This window comes from Heptranchias perlo, unplaced genomic scaffold (assembly GCF_035084215.1).
Source record: "Heptranchias perlo isolate sHepPer1 unplaced genomic scaffold, sHepPer1.hap1 HAP1_SCAFFOLD_47, whole genome shotgun sequence".
Lineage (NCBI taxonomy): Eukaryota > Metazoa > Chordata > Chondrichthyes > Hexanchiformes > Hexanchidae > Heptranchias > Heptranchias perlo.
The window spans coordinates 1,729,955-1,730,464 of NW_027139484.1; the positions used below are offsets into that span (position 1 = coordinate 1,729,955).

Here is a 510-nt window from a genome sequence, read left to right on the forward strand (position 1 = left end):
ACAGTATCCGGAAACATCGGGAAAGAGACAAGAAAAATAGCTTGAGCGCTTTGTTATCAGAAAATTGTCTGAACCTCCATGGTCAATGATCGGGCTTTTGTTGGTCGGTTTCCCATTGAACCGGAGAATTCGGGAGAACTTGGTAGATGGTTGGTTCGGTTCCCTTGTCCCCCCACCAGCGGAAAAGGTTTGTCGATCCCACCCGACGAACTCCTTTCAAAAGCCACTCTGTCCAAAGCCAATATATCCTTCCAGATTAAAAGGGAATAAAACTTGAAAAGAGCATCACTGTGGATCAGTTTTCTCTCACTCAAAAATATATGTTTAATGAAGTAAAAGATGCAGCTTACAAAGAAGAAGGGAACAGCCACTGTCTCCCTTTATGGCAGAAGAAGAAAATCGATCTGGATGTTTCTGGAGACCAAGTTCCAACATAATGTTTCCGCCCAGGATCGAACCGGGGACTTTTCACGTGTAAAGCAAACGTGATAACCGCTACACTACGGAAAC

General features: G+C 44.1%; 1 non-coding gene across 1 annotated transcript; it reads right to left on the reverse strand.

Annotated features, from left to right (window-relative positions):
• Positions 1–437: 437 nt before the first annotated feature.
• Positions 438–510, reverse strand: trnav-uac (transfer RNA valine (anticodon UAC)). The gene has a single exon. It is a non-coding gene; the product is annotated as a tRNA-Val (tRNA).